This window comes from Staurois parvus, unplaced genomic scaffold (genome assembly GCF_062004578.1).
Source record: "Staurois parvus isolate SC_StPar_1 unplaced genomic scaffold, SC_StPar_1.0 ptg000711l, whole genome shotgun sequence".
Lineage (NCBI taxonomy): Eukaryota > Metazoa > Chordata > Amphibia > Anura > Ranidae > Staurois > Staurois parvus.
The window spans coordinates 1,105,153-1,124,398 of NW_028318507.1; the positions used below are offsets into that span (position 1 = coordinate 1,105,153).

At 41.9% G+C, this 19,246-nt stretch overlaps 1 long non-coding RNA gene across 1 annotated transcript; it reads left to right on the forward strand.

Annotated features, from left to right (window-relative positions):
- The first annotated feature begins 307 nt into the window (after window positions 1–307).
- On the forward strand, window positions 308–9,757 carry LOC149445772 (uncharacterized). The gene is made up of 3 exons (XR_016306342.1): window positions 308–447; window positions 7,938–8,109; window positions 9,521–9,757. It is a non-coding gene; the product is annotated as an uncharacterized LOC149445772 (long non-coding RNA).
- The last annotated feature ends 9,489 nt before the right edge of the window (window positions 9,758–19,246 follow it).

A 19,246-nucleotide genomic window follows, 5' to 3' on the forward strand; every position in this document is an offset into this window, starting at 1 on the left:
TTCGGCTTTCTGCTTCTCTCTTTACTGTTCAGTCCTAGGCTGGGGGAAAGGCAAGACCTGTAAGTGTTCGTTAACTGCAGCAGAAAAAAATGGGGTTCCTGCCCTGCCAAACAGGACTGTGCTGTGTGGCAGAGCTGTGTAGATCTCAGGACTGGAAGGATAGAAATACAAATCCTTTTGTCAGATAAGACCTGTATAAATATTTCAGCCATATGTTTGAGGTTAATATTATATAAAGGCTGGTATGTGTGAAATGTATTATATATTTTGTTGTTTCTTTTTTTGTATTTTCTCCTGGTTTAAGGTTCCTGCTGGTTTCTCCTTGATCAGTGATGGTCCGGTGAGCTGAGCAGTGTGTGAGATGATTCAGTAGGAAGTTGGGACCATGGGGCAGAAGAAAAAGCCATTTCTCAGGTTACTGGATTACCTGGGGATCATAGGCGCAAGGTAAGCCATGGTTCCTTTTCATGTTTTATCACTAGAGTACTACAGCAGGCATCACTCGGGCAGTTTAGTTCTATAACCAAAACACACATACATTGTCAGCAGCAATCCACTGCCTATCCAGAGCACCTTTTTATTCTTAGTAATTTCAGATCTTACACTAGAAGGATAGATGACATTTTGGCAAAAATCAATATTCCATGTCTCTGTTCTCTCCCTCCTCTTTGGCTCAGAAACAGCAGCGGGAACCATTGGCTTCTGCTGCTGTCAATCACAGCCAGTGAGGAGGAAGCCGGGCCAGGCTGTGCTTTGTGAGTCAATGGACACTCAGAGCTGGCTCGGCAGTGAACCTGCACGAGTGCTCCCATAGCCAGTGGCTTGCTATGAGGACATTTGGCAAAGGGGGAGGAGCCAGGACCACCAGCAGGGGGACCTGAGGGGAGCGCAGAGCAGGTATGTATGACATGTTTATTATTTTAAAGAAAATTAAGTGGGTTTAGAATCACTTTAAGTTGCTGTTCTGAGACAATTACAGGGGATTGCCATATCTGTTCTCCTTTTGAAAATGTAAAAGTCAACATATTTTTCAGTATAAATCCTCTAAATACATTTAAGATGCATCAAAACAAAAATATTGTAACAAAAAAAAAACAAAAAACCAAAGAACATTTTGTCCTCTATCTGCAATGCTGCTGAGAAGGACCCTTTCTCGCTGTGTGGAGCCAACGGTTGCCTTTCAGCGATCTGATACCCCACTGCTGAGTCAGAGACAGAACTCTCCAATCTGCAAGGTGCATGAGTGTCGCTGATCCCAAAGCTATAGGTCTGTCCTCTGCAGAACAACCGCTGCTTCCACAGAAAGAGCAAGGGTCCTTCACTGCACAATGCTGTCAGGGGACAGGCTTTTCTTCTCAGACTGTGACTGCTTACTATAGTAAACACACAGGCGTTGTATACTTTTTTGTTTTGAAGCCAGCAACTGAATGTTCAGCTTGGTACACACTACAAGTTTGTTTGTCTGTTCCGTTCAGCCCAGCGGTGATCCTGCCAGTAGGGTTGAATTCAGGATTCTGTGTTGACCACGTGAGTTATGTCACACCAAACTCCATAAACGGTGTCATCATGGACCTGCCTTTGTGCACCTGGACTCAATAATTTGGCAGCGTTTAGCCATGTACTGTATGTACTGTAAGATACAGCCAGCTAATTTCAGAAACCAGTTCACTGTGGTCTCTGGAAGGCTAAAGTCTGCCCATTTCATGGCACTTGTAGACATACATTATGCCATCCAGCACACTGATACAAGAAATGTTCACTTTTTGGTTGTCAGTGGTTTTTTATAAATATAACATTTTGATGGGTGTGCATAGACAGACTTGGGTCACTCTCTCCTAGTAGAAGAGAATTGGGAAGTTGGTTCAGCACATTGTGTAGGTACAGCTAAACCTGCATGGTCTCCATTTGCTGATATGCTTGCATCAGGTCTTGGGACCATAGAAATTCCAATCTGTTGGCCAGTCTCTGCGTCTTGTCTGGTTTTTAAAGTGGTAATAAAGTCTCCATTTTTTTGGCCTTTTTAATATATCAAAATCAACAAATAAAACACTCCTCTGTAAATCATTTAATTTACAAATATGAGGAAATACTTTTTCCGTTCTTGACATCTACCTTTTTTAGATCATTGAGAGTTGTCTGGGTTCTTGCAGCCCGCCCTTCCAGATCGGTCCTTCTCCAGCTGCTGTCTGTAGGCTGATGCCTCCTGTGATATCTGACGTGGATATCCCAGGAGGCTGCTGGACTGTAGTAGAAGTCATATTTGATAGAGTAAGGAGTTAATGCCCCTGTTGTTTGTTCCATCTATTTCCTTTTGGGAAATATCCTTTTACTTCCAGTTCTATGGAAAAAATCTGTCCAAAGTGAGATATATTTGTCTATAAATTCCATTGAAAAGAATTTATTGTAAAGTAATATTGCCAAAAGAAGTTAAAAAAACCCAATGAGCTGAAGTGGTTAATGCCCATGGTTTTGAAATTGGATGTTTAACAAGCATAGATAGTGTGATGGTAAGGTGTCCACAAAACGCTGCCTGTATTATGTAACATTTCCTGTAATAGAAGTCTGCAAGTTCAAGCCACATATTTCTCTCAGTACATTTCCTTTATTTCTGTCTTCTTTAGGGAGATTCTTCCTTACCTTCTTTCTATTCAACAAATGTTAAGCTGGCCATACACGAGTTTACTTCAAACATTTTTATTTTAAGAACATGTAGCCTACAAATTTCTAACAGTAAATGTAGATTTTGTTTGGGAAAATCTATTTATTCAGAATTGAATGTTAAAAATCAAAACAAAATGTTTAACCACTTGCCGCCCAGCCACTGTAGATATACGGCGGCACTCGCAGGCAAAACCACGTTTTAAAATGTGTGTTTTGTAAACAAATAGGAGGCGTGCCGCTGCCCTATCTGTCTCACCGATCACCGCCGCAGATGTGAGTCGCCGGGTCACAGCCGGTCCTTAGCGGCTGTTTCCCGGCGATCGGCGGCAAACAGTGACATACAGCACAGCTGCAGTAGCTGTGCTGTCTGTCACTTCCCTGTCAGCTCGAGGATGAGCTGATCGAGAAAGAACAGTTTCCCTTTCTTGATCAGCCTTGTCCCGTCCAGTACACACCCCCGCCCCCTAGTAAAACACTCCCCTCACTCCTATAACCCTTCCCTGCAAAATAAAGTTAACCCCTTCCTCCCCATTGCCATTAGTACAGTGTCAGTGTTTTTTTTTTTTTGCACTGATCACTGTATTAGTGTTTTTGGGGATGTCAGTGACCCCAAGTCAGTACCCCCCAATGTCAGAATGTCCGCCGCAGTCCCGCCATAAGTCCCTGATCGCCGCCATAATTCGCTGATCGCCGCCATTATTAGTATAAAAAAAACCTAAAAATCCCAGTATCTTTCCCGCCATTTGTAAACGCTATAACTTTCACGTAAACCAATTAATTTACACATATTGGTTTTTTTTTTTTTTTTTAGCAAAGACATGTCGCAGAATGCATTTTGGCAGAAATTTATGACTAAATTTGATTTTTGCATTTTTGTTTACTGGACATGTTTTGTAGCAAAAAGTCCAAAATATTGGGTTTTTTTCCTCAAAATTGTCAGGCTTTTTTTTTTATAGCGCAAAAAATAAAAACCGCACAGGCAATCAAATACCACCAAAAGAAAGCTCAATTTGTGGGGAAAAAAAGGATGTAAATTTAATTTATGTAACGTATTGCATGACCGCGCAATTGTCCGTTAAACTAGCGCAGCGCTGTATAGCAGAAAAATGGCGTAAATTGCAGTATCTATACCATAGTTTGTAGACGCTATAACTTCCACACAAAGCAATCAATATACACTTATTGGGATTTGTTTTACCAAAAACATGGAGCAGAATACATTTTGGCCTAAATTTATAAACAACTTTGAGTTTACTATATATTTTTTATAGCTGAAAGTAAAAAATATTGTTTTTCTTCAAAATGTTTGGCCTTTTTTTGTTTATTGCGTGAAAAATAAAAAGCGCACAGATGATCAAATACCACCGAAAGAAAGCTCTATTTGTGTGAAAAAAAGGACGTAAATTTCGTTTGGGTGCAGCATTGCATGACCGCGCAATTATCAGTTGAATTAGTGCAGCGCCGAGTACCAAAAAGAGGCCTGGTCATTAAGGGGGGTAATCCTCTGGAGCTCAAGTGGTTAAGTACTTTCGAACGATATTCGTCAAGTCATTGAATATACTAAGAATTTACATACGGATTTCCATACAATTGTTCAAATGAACATTCATTTGGAAATCTACTAGTGCATGGCCAGCTTTAGAATAAATGAAAGGGAAAATAAATTGTTTCTATCAGGGCACAAACAACATTAAACCTGACAAAAGGTTCTAAGGCTTCTCTACAGTGGGGGATTACCTAATAAAATTAAAAATCAAAATTAAATTGTTTACAAAATAAAATTAATCAACTCAAAGAAACGAAAAAACTTTTAAAGACATAATAGAGAAAATACTCCTAGATTGTAAGCTCGAAAGAGCAGGGCCCTTTATCCCCTCATGTTTTGCATTGTATTGGTATTGTTCTGTCACATGTTTTGTCCCCCTTTTGTAATGTACAGCGCTGAGCGAACTATTGGCGCTTTATAAATACTGTATAATAATAATAATATAATATTTGTAATGTACCCAATAACAGCCTAAAGTACATAAACCATAAACATGAGGCTGACATGAGTAAATCCTTCATACTTTTCACATTATTTTAAATAGTTGGAAAGGAGAGAAGGAAAGAAATGAAAGGAAAGATAGAGCTAGACTTTAACATACTGTAATTATACAATCAATAAAATTAACTTCACTACCCTAAATGTACTCCCCCCCCCCCCCAAAATAATAATAAACATACAGCCGCTAAATAAAAAAAAGAGTAATAGTTCTATTCTATATGTTGCATATTTTCCAGCCTATAAGATATCTAAATAAGACCCGCTTTGTGAACTGTTCTGTTCTTTCTAATAGCTGGGCAAGATTGCCATGCTTTGCGGCCCCTGAAAACATATCTCATGACCCCTTGGATTATTGAGTCTGCTAAATGCTAGTGGAGCAGAATGGTTTAGTTTTCAGTGCATGTGTTCTACGGTCTGCAATGGAACAGATGGTATACTTCCAAAAGGTACATTAAGTATCAATCAAATTTAATAAGGTCTGGAAACGTCTACTGTGCATGCTTGATGTCTCAGAACAGATACACCACCTCCATTAAATCACTAGTTATTTCCTGAGACTCCATAGTCCACAGGCACTCAATCTTTCCATCATGCCACAATGTGCCAACAATTTTTTCCATCTTTTTTTCATCAACTTCTATCTTCACCCCAGTCTGGAATAATGCTCAAATGTAAAAAGGTTACAGAGTTTTGGTAAATCAAAAGGAAACATCGGCTAGTGTAAAAACAAATAAAATAATCAATTAGGACAGCATAGTAACTTGTTTACTGATCCTTGAAGGAAGAATTTCTCTGGTGGTCTGGGCTTTGGGCACGGATTTCACAAATTGCTAATAGTTCATTTTGTAGCCCTCACTCAACTCCACTGTAAATTGTCTAGGCTAGACTCTTGTTCCCAAGTAAATCACATCATACTGCTCATGTATGAGTAGCACTACCCCCTTAGGGGCTGCTGAATTTTTACTTGGGTCTCCCTATGCTCTACACGGCCAGGCAACACACATTTTCCACACTTTGCACACTGGAGCCAAAGAACAGCCCTTGAGCTTGGTTTTGTGATTTTATTAAGGGCTACGAACTTAGATGGGGTCTAGGGGTATATGGGATGCCCGAGGAACTGCAGAACTTGAGAACAAACTCCTTAGCAACTATGTACAGAAATGTGGATTTATTTATTTATTACAGGAACCTTTAGCAACAGTCTCTTTTCTGGAAGAGCACCAATGGCTCTTTGGTGTACCTCTTCACACCACAGATGAATCCTCCTCTTCATCCATCTGCCTGAGGGTATCCCTGGACAAGGGGGTCCAGGCCCAGAAGCTGCTAATTTAGCACAAGCAGTCCCAGATGAGGAGCTAGTTGGGTCTTGCACCTGACGTCCCTTTCCCCTTATCCGGCTCATGGGGTGTATGAGTACTCACTCTGTCCTCTCCTGTTAGCTTGGTGGATTGGTGGCTGCATTCAGACCTTATGCTGGGCTGGCTCCTTCCCTGCTGCACAGGCTGTCCTCCCTAGGAGATGTTGAGGCAGTGGAGATCCTCTTTTTTTCAAGCAACCTGCCTTTGGTGAGATCCCCTCCCTGGGGCACCCTTCCAGGCTCCACACTCTAGCCTTCCTCAATCCATTTTCCATCCGAAATTGCACACCTTCCCCCAGGCTCTGCACATTTGAGGGTTTCCCTGGTCACCATGCTCAACCTCCTGTCAGGGTCCCTCAAACATGCAGATCTAAGCCTCTTCCACCCCCTCCAGAAAGCTGTCAGGTTTCTGGAGAGGTGAGAGGGCCCCAGAAAGCTCTGACCTGTTAGAGCCTCCCAGCCTTTCCTGAGGTAACCTCACTCCCAGGCTGACTCATTCCCTGGCTGCTACTCAGCCTCTTTCTAATACTATCTGACTAACCTGGAGGGTGTTACATACTGTATGTGCTAGCTGCATAGAAGTTCCTGTTTGTTTAGATACAGCATATTCAGTCACCTTCAGATATCCCAAATTGTATTCTAAAATAGGTTCTCATCTTAAAATAATTTCATTATGGTGAAGAAAAAAACAAATATTGTACATAAATAAAAGTCGTTGTAAAAAAAAATTAAAAAAAATCCTCTCATCCTTTTCCTGGTGTAGCCACCAGTCCTTTTCACTGATGAAGGCAAAGAGTCTTGTTGAAGTCAGACTGTTATCAATCACCAAGCTAACTGACCACTAGCTACACCAGCCTCTCAACCAGGATTTGTGGAACCTCAATGTTCCTCCAGAGGTTGCTAGGGGTTCCATGAGCAAATCAATTCTGTCTTTCAGATACTGTATGTAACCACTGACATAAATGCACATTTTATCTGAAAGGGGCGGAATTCTTCACACTCACCAAAACTGTAAGGAGCTTTCTTCCCACTGACCATCATTCAGATGTGCGGTGAGCTGTAGATATAGTACTTGTATATATTAGTGGGGGTTCCCTGAGACCTCACAGTTAATTCAAGGGTTCCTCAGTGTTACAAGAGATCAGAAAGGCCAAGTTATACCTAATAACTATTCTATCTGTATGTCATAGCAAGCCAAGAGCTGCCTCTATTCATCTGTATGACCTGTACCCACAATCTCCTTAAGGGCTTGTTCACACTTGACTACATTTCTAACTCTTAAACTCTCCTACAACATTGGTATTGGCAGCAGACAGACATTAAAGAGCTTTAGTGAGGGTGTTAGACTGGTGTTTTACTAGCGTTAAAAATGCCCCCTAAACTCCCTATGCACAGTTTTGAAGCGTTTTATAAGCATTTTACAAGCGTTAAAACCACACCACAAATGCCTATAATAAACTGTCATGTTATTAACGTGCCACAACTGCACTGCAAACGCCCCGCAAATGCCTGCCAGAGCATCACCATACACTTGAATGGGAGTCTTTGAAAGGCTTCAAACTCCTCCAGACTCAACATGAGGCTTCAATTTTATAATAATGTGAACAGCACTGTGTGCTGTCAATAAAATCATTTGCATAGGCATTTGAGGAGCGTTAACAACATCCCTTAAATGCCTGCTTTCCGTGCCAGTGTGAACTAAGCCTAATACCAGCACCGGCGGGTTGCAATGTCCTGGCAACCCCAAAGCAATCCTGAAATATGTGTGTGGATGCTTAGATGTGTGACTGAGACCAGTTTGAATGCAATGCCCATGCAGGCTAGTTTATGGTTTCTGGAAAGCACATAACAAAGGTATTTTACTGATTTCAGGGGTTCCTGATGACGTAATCCAGAAAAGAAAAGATCTGAAGACCATCACTGAAATTGTCCAGACTGGAAACCATTTTGTGATGACAGTGACCACAGGGCCCAGTGTCCTACGCAATGATTCACAGTCGGTGAGGAGGTTGAACTGGATTCACCGACTCATGGGAAAGTTATGGTAAGAACACCAATAGGAGGAGTTGTTAGAGGATGAAATGGTCATATTAACTTGTAGTTTTAGATAAAACTGAGCATCAAAATAATATCACAGTGTACTGGAACCTTGTTAGAAACACAATATTGTTTCTGTTTCAGAAAGGAAAGAACGTAAAAACTCCATGCCTATAGTGTCCTTGTGGGATTGAAACCCCGGACTTTAAAGCCTCGTTCACACCATGGTGCAGAGATGTCAGTTTTTCTGCAAGCGCGCAACAAAATCAGTTGTTCTCTATGTGCCCTGTTCACACCACAACACTGGTATCACATGCAGTTTTTTTCTGAGCAGGAACCTGCAACATGTATAAAACTCATTGAAGCATGTATGAAAAATGTCTCTGCAAATGAAATCTGCACATCAGTTTCCATCAGTTTTTCTGCATGTATGGTGTGAACGTGGCCTAAAGCTTGACAATGTGGAATGAGATGCGTATCCTTACGCTCCATCTGGCCAATTGATGAATCTAAAATATACCCTTTAATGAGATATATATATAAAATGTGTGCTGAGTTGTAATGAATGCCTATTGGAGTGGAATGTACTGCGCACAGCAGTATGACTGGAGACCATTACAATTGTTTACCTTACATCCAAATGGTTAATAACACCAGACAAGATCACATACCATACCGTTTTAGATGAAGTGACGGCATAAAGAAGACACCGTAGTTTGATCATAAACCTATCAGATGGAATATATCATCTCTATTATGGAGATAAAGTTACCCAATGGACATGGAACAAAACAACAGAACAATCAAGTATTTTTAATGCTTGTATACAGAGGTTTTTTTCTGTTCCATAAACTACTTTTATTCACTTGCAATGTGCCTTTGAATTGGTTAGCAACTTTGACTACTCCTGCTAAGATCTCTCCTCTTCTGGGAATGTCTAATTACTGTGTGTGCTGGCCCAGCTCCTCTACCCCTCCTCTCTCTTTCCTACATAACCCTTTATGTAGCAGCTGGGTGAGGAGTGAAGAGGAATACTATAGAGCAGGGGTGTCAAACTGGTGGCCCTCCAGCTGTTGCAAAACTACAAGTCCCATCATGCTTCTACCTTTGGGAGTCACACTTGTAACTGTCAATCTTGCAATGCCTCATGGGACTTGTAGTTTGGCAACAGCTGGAGGGCCACCAGTTTGACACCTGTGCTATAGAGTGTCACTTGAGAGTCTGCTGATATTACATCCTAGATGGTGGCACTCAGCAGCAGTCTCAGGGCTTTTGGCTGTCTATACAAAGGAAGCTTCTATCAGTAAATAAAATGCAGACATTACATTAAATGCACATATATTCTTAAGAGATGTATTATTTAAATGGTGACAAGGTCTCTTTAACAAGTTTATTTAACCTACGTTTTTTGATGGCAGAGCAAAGCCTGTACAAACCAAAGTAAAAGGCTGGGAAGATCACATAGAATGCTGAAGAAGCAGCTAATGTTCCTTCTTGTCTACACTGATTTCTCCACTGTACGTATGGAGGCATCAATGGCTGTCTCATAGGCTGGACTTCAGACGTCTGTCTTTGTTCATCTTCATTACATTGTGGATTAATGGGACTAGTAGATTACACAATAAATATAATATTCTGCTTTCATTTAACCTCCCTGACGGTCTAATGATCTCATTATTTTTGAATGTCAAAGCGGTACATTGTTTTGCATGGAAATTTGTTGTTTTATATTGTAGGCCTGTAATTCTTAGGAATAACTCACTTAAATCTGCCCAAACAAGAGTCTAGTAAACATCCCGGGTATGATAAAGTTTGAAACACAAAATCATAAAATTATAATAAATAATTATAAAAAATAATAATACATTTAATTCAATAATGTAATCAAACCAAAAACACTGAAATTTGAAATAGAGCGCAAAGTTCGCACATCGCTGAGTTCAGTGGCAGAATCATCGCTGTCGTCACTTTCAGTGTCTGATGATGAATTTCCCCACAAATCATTATCACTCAATTCTGCAAGTGGTTCTGATTTACTATCGCTGTTTTCTAGCTGGACTAAAACCGCTTTTGACCTAAAGGGATCCTTTTTCGACGCCATGGACATTCTCAAGTTTCCAGACAGAAAGAACGGTAAAAATGCAGGTCAGGGCACAGGACAAAGCACTCGGGACAAAATGTATGTGAAATGGTTTGATACAGGAATGGAATCCTAACAGACGGATGCTGGCACAGCGGGAGGACATTGGGGGAATCGCAGGACAAGGTAAGGATCGGGGGATCACAGGACAAGCACTACAGTGTAATCCCGAGTGTGGCTCTGGGTTGCTGCTTTTGGTATTGTAAATTAACCCCAAGTCACACTCGGGATTACCACTAGGAAGGTTAAAACTAAACTCCTGGATAAACAAATATTTTCTAAATACAAGACTCGTACTTCTTTGAATCTTGGTGTGCTCTGTGTATTTCTTCCAGATCTGTACACTCATCCATTCAGTGTGAAACCTTACCTCTGCACAGGAGTTTCCTGTAATAAAGACCAGTCACTGCTGCTCTCTCTCCTTGTGCAGGGTGACTGGTCTTGTCTCCGCCCCCTCCTGTAGTTGTCTGCAGGCAGCCTGTACTACTTTTTAAAGGTAATATCTGAGATTAGTTTCTGCAGAGTAGATGTACAAACATTTGTGGCAATTAAGGAATATAACTATTTTAATTAAGGTTTTCGTGCCCAGGGTTCAGCTTTAAGCTCACAGGAATTAAAAAGGACACTGCATTTCTGATTAGATCAAAGGGAAAAAAATTGATACTTACTGTAAACCAGAAAAATTAAAACTAATGCAGCCACCACATCTAAGGTCTGGTAAGCTGTAATCCATAAAATATTGGCTTTGGGGTTTGGATATGCTTTAAAAAGGATGTTTTGGATAGAGTTGGGCTTTAAGCACCTGCACACATTTTCTTGTGAGAGGAAAGGTTTATACTCCTATGTTTATATATATACAGTGGGGCAAAAAAGTATTTAGTCAGCCACCAATTGTGCAGGTTCTCCCACTTAAAAAGATGAGAGAGGCCTGTAATTGGCATCATAGGTAGACCTCAACTATGAGAGACAAAATGAGAAAACAAATCCAGACAATCACATTGGCTGATTTGGAAAGAATTTATTTGCAAATTATGGTGGAAAATAAGTATTTAGTCAATATCAAAAGTTCATCTCAATACTTTGTTATATATCCTTTGTTGGCAATGACAGAGGTCAAACATTTCCTGTAAGTCTTCACAAGGTTGGCACACACTGTTGCTGGTATGTTGGCCCATTCCTCCATGCAGATCTCCTCTAGAGCAGTGATGTTATGGGGCTGTCGCTGAGCAACACAGACTTTCAACTCCCTCCAAAGGTTTTCTATGGGGTTGAGATCTGGAGACTGGCTAGGCCACTCCAGGACCTTGAAATGCTTCTTACGAAGCCACTCCTTCGTTGCCCAGGCATTATGTTTGGGATCATTGTCATGTTGGAAGACCCAGCCGTGTTTCATCTTCAATGCCCTTGCTGATGGAAGGAGGTTTGCACTCAAAATATCACGATACATGGCCCCATTCATTCTGTCCTGTACATGGATCAGTCGTCCTGGTCCCTTTGCGGAGAAACAGCCCCAAAGCATGATGTTGCCACCCCCATGCTTCACAGTAGGTATGGTGTTCTTTGGATGCAACTCAGCATTCTCTCTCCTCCAAACACGACGAGTTGTGTTTCTACCAAACCATTCTATTTTGGTTTCATCTGACCATATGACATTCTCCCAATCCTCTTCTGGATCATCCAAATGCTCTCTAGCAAACTTCAGACGGGCCCGGACATGTACTAGCTTAAGCAGGGGGACACGTCTGGCACTGCAGGATCTGAGTCCCTGGCGGCGTAGTGTGTTACTGATGGTAGCCTTTGTTACGTTGGTCCCAGCTCTCTACAGGTCATTCACTAGGTCCCCCCGTGTGGTCCTGGGATTTTTGCTCACCGTTCTTGTGATCATTTTGACCCCACAGGGTGAGATCTTGCGTGGAGCCCCAGATTGAGGGAGATTATCAGTGGTCTTGTATGTCTTCCATTTTCTAATTATTGCTCCCACAGTTGATTTGTTCACACCAAGCTGCTTGCCTATTGCAGATTCAGTCTTCCCAGCCTGGTGCAGGTCTACAATTTTGTTTCTGGTGTCCTGCGACAGCTCTCTGGTCTTCACCATAGTGGAGTTTGGAGTGTGACTGTTTGAGGTTGTGTACAGGGGTCTTTTATACTGATAACAAGTTCAAACAGGTGCCATTGATACAGGTAATGAGTGCAGGACAGAGGAGCCTCTTAAAGAAGAAGGTACAGGTCTGTGAGAGCCAGAAATCTTGCTTGTTTGTAGGTGACCAAATACTTATTTTCCACCATAATTTGCAAATAAATTCTTTTCAAATCAGCCAATGTGATTGGATTTTTTTTCTCATTTTGTCTCTCATAGTTGAGGTCTACCTATGATGCCAATTACAGGCCTGTCTCATCTTTTTAAGTGGGAGAACTTGCACAATTGGTGGCTGACTAAATACTTTTTCGCCCCACTGTGTGTATATATATATATATTTGTTTGTGAAATACAGTTATATTCATTCTGTTATTTTAAAAAAAGGAATTTATTGAAAAAAAAAAACATGAACCTGTACTATTTTTATTTTTTTACTGTTCCAGGCTGTCGTTAATCTAGTGGATGGCAAGCTGGTCCTCTCTGTCACTGAAGTCTCCGGAGATCTTCTCATCTCTGTAAGGATAATATGCTTCTTCTACCTGAACACCAAATGTACATTTAGGGATCATGCATAGAAAACGGTCGAACCTTATTTTTTAAACAGGGGGAACAGCCAGTAGCAACCAGTGTCAGTGGAGTGAAATACCAAACTAATGAATTGAGAGATGATCAAGAATATGTATATATTGCACACATGAATACCGTCATCTGCATCATTAATGTACGTGTTCCAAACATGATAATTGTTGTATCTTAGTGCACGCTTTTGAAACAAATCAGCTGGCTGCAGATTGAGAGAGAAATGTAAAATAACAAAAAGTAGAATTTTCCTTTTAAGTAATTTTATTTGAAGGTCTTGTGCAAGCAGCTATAAATTGAGATTTATAGAAAAACGCAAGACCCCTAGTAACCCATTTTGTAATGGGGCTTGCAAATGGCTGTGGGATGGTGCCAAGAGGCACAAGTCCCTGCCAAGCTTCTTCTTGCTACCAGAACAACCCTCCTGCTTGAGATTTTCACCATTGTGCCAGAGGCCTTCTCACAACATTTCTGGCCATTGACCTTTATATTCTAAGGAAGAAATGTCCACACAAAAAATTAGGATTGCTGCGTTTTACTGATGTTACTTTAAGATGGCATTACAGTCACATCATGTGGACATACTGTCCAGGGTCACTTGACAGCATTTTGTCAATCACATAGAGTGGACGAACCGCAGCAGTCACATGAGGAAACAGTACACTTTAGTATGCCATCTTCCCTACTTAGTCCTTTTCCTCCCGAGGTCATCAGTACTCTTGTTCTGGTTTGCGTTAGGCTGTCGGTATCCAGCTCACTGCTCCTTACAGGTAGCCTTCCTGAGACTGGACCACTGCACTCAACTCTGGCTTGGGCACATCTTCTACCAGGTCTTCCAAGGGAATAGCCTCTCCAAGGAACACTTGGCCTGGCCTAAAAGGCCTTTTGCAGCCTGCTCTAGCCTCCCTATAAGAGTCAGGATTACTAAAGCCAGCTCTTCTGGGTGCAGGTCTACATTTCCCTGTCCTCCAGCCATGTCCAGAGCCTCCACTTGCTGACTACATCTGACTAAAGGTGGGGTCTCTGGCTCCAATACCCCAACTGCACTAGGGCTGCTCCCAACCAGGCTTATATGTGGGCACTGACTCATCCAATACATCACTACAGGAGGGTTCTAGATAAAAGGGGCCTAGCACCTGATGACACTATTCTCTGTAACCAGACACTATTCTGGAACAGAGCCACTGAATGGCAGACTAGCTAAGTGCACCTGCTTACACTTTTACTAAGGTTTTGCTTTATGTAGTTCCCCACGGAGAACATTTTTGCTAGGCCTCATGACATCCTGGTTTATTCAGAATATACATTGTAAAACCATGGTTGTGAACAAATAATGTACACATGTACAGTTGCAAGAAAAAGTATGTGAACCCCTTGGGATTATGTGGAGTTTTGCATGAATTGGGCATAAAATGTGCTCTGAACGTCATCTAAGTCATAACAATAGAAGAACACAGTCTGCTGAACATAATACTACACAAACATTAGATGTCGCCATGGTTTAATTGCACATAACATGTAAACATTCACAGTGCAGGGAGGAAAAAGTATGTGAGATCCTAGCTTAATGACTTCTCCCAGAGCTAATTGGAGCCAGGAGTGAGCCAACCTTGACTCCAATCAGTGTGATGATATTGGATGTGTTGCTGACAGCTGTCCTGCCCTTAAAAAACACACACCTGTTTTGGGTTTACTGGTTTCAAAAAGCACTGTCTGATGTGAACCATGCCTCGCAGAAAAGAGCTCTCCGAAGACCTACGATCAAGAATTGTTGACTTGCATGAAGCTGGAAAGGGTTACAAAAGTATCTCCAGAAGCCTTGATGTTCATGTGTCCACGGTAAGACAGACTGTCTACAAATGGAGAAAGTTTAGCACTGTTGCTACTCTCCCTAGGCGTGGTCATCCTGTAAAAATGACTGCAAGAGCACAGCGCAGAATGCTGCATGAGGTAAAGAAGAATCCCAGAGTGTCAGCTAAAGACCTACAGAAATCTCTGGCACATGCTAACATTTTTGTTGACACATCTACAATAAGGAAAACATTAAACAAGAATGGAGTAGATGGGAGGACACTACGGAGGAAGCCATTGCTGTCCAAAAAGAATATTGCAGCACGTTTGAAGTTTGCAAAAGAGCACCTGGATGTTCCACAGCACTACCGGCAAAACATACTGTGGACAGATGAAACCAATATTGAGTTGTTTGGGAAGAACACACATCACTATGTGTGGAGAAAAAAAGGCACAGCACACCAACATCAAAACCTCATCCCCACTGTAAAACATGGTGGAGGGAGCATCATGGTTTGGGGCTGCTTTGCTGCCTCAGGGCCTGGACGGATTGTTGTCATTGATGGAAAAATGAATTCCAGAGTTTATGAAGACATTTTGCAGGAAAACGTACGACCATCTGTCCGCCAACTGAAGCTCCGCAGAGGATGGGTGATGCAACAGGACAATGACCCAAAGCATACAAGTAATTCAACAAAACAATGGCTGCAACAGCACAGAATACGCCTTCTGGAGTGGCCCAGTCAGAGTCCTGACCTCAACCCGATTGAAATGCTGTGGCATGACCTTAAGAGAGCGATTCACACCAGACAACCCAAGAATATTACTACACTGAAACAGTTTTGTGAAGAGGAGTGGTCCAAAATTACTCCAGATCGTTGTGCAGGTCTGATCTGCAACTACAGGAAACGTTTGGTTGAGGTTATTGCTGCCAAAGGAGGGTCAACCAGTTAAGTCCAAAGGTTCACATACTTTTTCCTCCCTGCACTGTGAATGTTTACATGTTATGTGCAATTAAACCATGGGAACATCTAATGTTTGTGTAGTATTATGTTCAGCAGACTGTGTTCTTCTATTGTTGTGACTTTGATGACATTCAGAGCACATTTTATGCCCAATTCATGCAAAACTCCATGTAATCCCAAGGGGTTCACATACTTTTTTTTGCAACTATATATGTTTGTTTCTTTCAGATTTTGACCTACAAAGGAATTGTCTACAAGACAGTTGGCAAGAGACTGCAGTAGAAGAGCAGCTTATATCTGTTCAACAGTTAACCAAATACAATAAATATCATGATGAAAAAAATAAAGTTCTCCTTCTGCCTATCAATACAAGTTTAAACGCACATCTGCTGCATGACTGCTTAAAACAGCCACACAAATTAACAAGAATGTTTGTTTATGGGTAGAAGGGGTAGTAGTTCACCCAGCCTGAGTCTTCACTGCTGTCTGGAACTCCAGTGGGGAGATCTTTAGCAACTCCAGCACTGTTTCAACAGGCTTAGTTTAGCTTTTCAGGATAGCTACTGTTGTCACCTGCTAGGATAACTTTCCAATACTGTATCATGGAGGGCCAAGTGCTGACTGGTCCTCAGCTGTTTCCCCTGTGTCAAGAGGAGGGGTTGGCTCTGAGGAAGAGGCAAGTCCTCAAAACGCATTAGCCAGTTGGAAGTCCACAGTTCCCATTGTGGACAGACACGCAGTGCAGATCGGACAGAGCTGTTCCTTTATGATGTGCCTTTGAGTGTATTGCCATTTTGTGGGTACAATACCGACTTTTATTAAATACATTTTTTAAGGTAATGCACTAGGCCAGTGCGCCCTCTGTTTGTTTTTTGCTTTATTCAGTACATTGGGACTCCCCCGGTCTTTTGAGGACAGCAAGGCGTGCATATTCCAGGACATTCGGGATGTGGTCATAATCTGTACTTCTCCCATCCTCTGGAACTCTCTACCCCAATCCATCAGACTGTCACCTTCCCTCCTCGCCTTCAGGTGCACCCTGAAAACCCATCTCTTCAGGGAAGCCTACCCCACCCTCACCTAATTGCTGATCTACACTCCTACTACTCCATCCCCCACAGCCACTTCCTCCTGTACCACTATCCCCTCCCTCCTAGATTGTAAGCTCGAAAGAGCAGGGCCCTCGAACCCCTCGAGTTTTGTCTTGTTACTGTACTGTCTCATGTACTGTCCCCCACTATAATGTACAGCGCTGAGCAAACCTTTTGGCGCTATATAAATAATGTATAATAATCCCTAAGCAACTGGATAAAAGAAAAAACATGAAGAATGTGAATGGAAGGTTAAAAGATAATAACGTGAGAATACAGAGAGAAGTACAGAGTACAGAATAGAGAGGAAGCAGGCAGACTTGGAAAACAGAAATGTTCCAGCCTGATTTGCCAGCAGATGACAGGACATAGTGGACTTCTTGTTTCATGAAAAACAATGAAAATCAAAGATCTTTTATAAATGTGACAGTTATTCTGGAATTGTCACTGGAAGCAAGAGGCAGACCCCAACTGGCCTGAATCTAGCTCAAGCTGCCATTGACCCTTCTCAAATCTTTAGGTACACCAACACTCTCAGCTCTGGGCAGGTTTTGTGTTCTCTTCCAAAATTTGTTTTCACAAGTTAACACATCAGAAGGACCAGAAGTCACTTGGAAAATTTCCGCAAAGCAGACAGATCTAAAATTTGTTCACAGCCTTCCAAAATTATCAGGACTGGGCAGGGGTGAACTGACCATTCGGGCACTGCCCAAGGGTCCGGGGTCAGTAGGGGGCCCCATGAGATGCCCCTGGTATCTTTCATTGGCTTTTTCATAGGATTTTTTGGGTGTGGGCAAGGACACAGGGGCCCCATGATCCCCTTTTGCCCGGGGGCCCCATGAGTTGTCAGTCCGCCCCTGGGTCTGGGTAAAGATCAGCTAATATATGCTGAAGTGTTTCAAAAACTGTAGTCATGCCCTGCAGAACTCAAGATGTGTGTGAAGAACAGTCCATGGCAAAAATACAGTCATGGAAAAAAATATTGGCACCCCTGTATTTCTATCAGATAATGCACTACTTTGCACAGAAAATTATTGCTATTACAAATGTTTAGGCATTCTCATATTTATTTCTTTTGTTTGTATTGGTGTGGCACAAAACAGTGGAGAAATGACTGCTACTGTACTACTGTTGTCAGCTAGTGCCAAACACGATCAAGCATCTCAGGTTAATAAGCAGACTGGAGGGGTCTCCACTCCAATGGAGAACTAAGGCTTCATGCACACTGGGGCTTTTGTAAATGCTCTTCTCTTGACAGGAGGAAAGCAGCTTCAAAAATGCTCATACGCCTCATTATTGCAAATGTGTTTAGGCGTGTCAGGCACTTGGGTGTTTATTCATTTCATTGACCAGAATATAAATTTATTCTGGCCACTGAAATGGAAAAAAACATGATCAAGAGGGGGGTTTGGGGTCATGGCATGTATTTTCTGAGCAAAAAAAGCCCTGTGTGGATATATTCTATATTTGCAGAGCGGTGCAGAATAGGTCAATATTGCATTTAGCAGCTGCGTTACCAGAAAACAGCTTCGGCTAGCAGGGGTAGCAGTTCCAGAAGAGGTATCTAGGATGAAGCAGCACTTCCCACCAGCTCCAAACACCGGAGGATTTGCAATAACCAAGGAGCCTACCCATAAATGTCCCTACTCCTCCTCAGGAACTTTTCCCTGTTTTCCACTCTCTCTCTCACATGCAGGTCCCTGTCCCTTACCATTCACTTGCCAGAAGCATGCCAAAGTGGTGCAGGTTCCCTTATTTAAAAAGGTTCCCTATTCCAAATTGTTGACATTACTACATAACCCGTATGCTTTAGCAAACATTGTTAAAATTTAAATATTTACTGCACCTAAGCCTGCATGAATGTTCCCGGCTTCTTTCCATAGAAGCCACTGGGCACTTCCAGGTTTAAAGATGGCTGCCATGTGGAGAGAGGGAGAGTGCGGCCATATTGGGCATTGGCACATTTTCCAGGACTTCCTTATCTTTTCCCCTGACACAGGCCATCTCTTAACCACCATTGGACTTTACTTGTGTGGTTAATATACTAGCCATCACAGTATACATCTGTTTTTTTCTTCTTAGTGCGCCAAAATCTATGTTTACATATTTGCACTTTAAAAATAAATGACCTCTAAGCAATCTGTCCCATGTCTGGTTGCTGCTTCCTTGTTTGAAACATGTAGCTTCATTAACTTTTCACAGAGCTGTCAGTGCCAAACTTTCAGCACTGAAACTTACAGTTCCACAGATCATTATGGGTAGCTGGCTCATCACCCCCAGCCATTCACAAAATGTCATGCAGACATTACCAGAGAGCACTTTTAATTTTGCTTTAAGTAACCTGGGCCTGTTGGACAGAAATGTCATTATAGGACAAAAGGGGCAAAATCTCAGCTTCCTTCTCCAAATGTGATTCAGTTGACGTTCTTTTGCCCCAGTGC